Source organism: Mus pahari, chromosome 2 (genome assembly GCF_900095145.1).
Source record: "Mus pahari chromosome 2, PAHARI_EIJ_v1.1, whole genome shotgun sequence".
In the NCBI taxonomy this organism is placed as follows: domain Eukaryota; kingdom Metazoa; phylum Chordata; class Mammalia; order Rodentia; family Muridae; genus Mus; species Mus pahari.
The window spans coordinates 104,095,724-104,096,949 of record NC_034591.1 but is presented as its reverse complement, the minus strand read 5'-3'; the positions used below and the strand labels follow the sequence as shown (position 1 = coordinate 104,096,949).

Below are 1,226 nucleotides of genomic sequence, written 5' to 3'. Positions count from 1 at the left end.
CCAGACACTCCAGAAGAGGGAGTCAGATCTTGTTAAGGATGGTTGTGAGCCACCATGTGGTTGCTGGGATTTGAACTCTGCACCTTTGGAAGAGCAGTTGGGTGCTCTTACCCATGGAGCCATCTCACCAGCCCATACATTATGATTCTTAACAGTAGCAAAATTACAATTAAGATGTAGCGACAAAAATAATGTTGTAGTCACCCCCACACAAGGAACTATATATTAAAGGGTCACTGCTCTAGCAAACAGAAAAAGCACAAAAGATTCCAACTCTCTAAGCCACCTTAAGCAGGAAGAGTAATACAGGCGCATTTGTCACAACACTCCATCTGTGATTGCACGACACAGTGGTAATCACCAACACATGGCTCTGACAGAGCCCAACATTGGAGACCCACAGAACAGAGGACCCAGGAATAGACCACATGGTTGCAGCCACCGTCAAACAAAAAAATGTCAAGAAAATACACTAAAGAAAAACCACCTTTGAAGAAAAATTACCTCTTCAAGAAGCATACTAGGAAAACTGAAGACTGACAAATATAATTAGATCCATTATTTCTTACCCTAAAGAAAAACCAACGTGAAATATACCAAGGACTGAAAGTACTGGAGAAAATCATATTGTGGAAATACTTCAATACGTCACCAAAGGCAAAGACAAGGACTTTTTCAAGAGGACCCCCACTAGTACAGGAAATGACCATAGGAATTGACAAGCAGGCCTTCAGAAAATTAAGTTTCATGCAGTGGAGCATGGCAGCCAATGAGGTTTATGCAGGGTGTGATTTTTTGCTAATTAAAAAACTTCTGCACAGCAAAAAGAGCAATTAGCAGGGTGAAGAAACAGTCTAAAAAGCAGAGTCTTTGCCAACTGTGATCGGTAAGTGTTCACAGTGTTAAAGGACTCATGGCTGAGAATGTGGCTCTGGTGGAAGAATGCTCGCTTACATGTGCAAAGCCCTGGGGTTAATCCCCAGCACCACATACACTGGGCATGATGACACCACGCTTGTGATCTCAGCACTCATGAGGTAGAAACAGGAAGATCAGAAGTTCAATGTCATCCTCAGTTATATAGTTAAGTCTGAGGCCAGCCTAGGTTATGTGAGACCATGTCTGACAAAAAAAGAAAGAAAGAAAGAAAGAAAGAAAGAAAGAAAGAAAGAAAAGAAAAGAAAAGAAAAGAAAAGAAAAGAAAAGAAAAGAAAAGAAAAGAAAAG

The 1,226-nt window shown here is 40.9% G+C and overlaps 1 protein-coding gene across 1 annotated transcript in view; it reads right to left on the bottom strand.

The window, feature by feature from the left end:
* The window catches only part of Gfpt1 (glutamine--fructose-6-phosphate transaminase 1), a 55,160-nt gene that overhangs the window by 7,916 nt on the left and 46,018 nt on the right, over window positions 1-1,226 (bottom strand). The window lies entirely within an intron of this gene.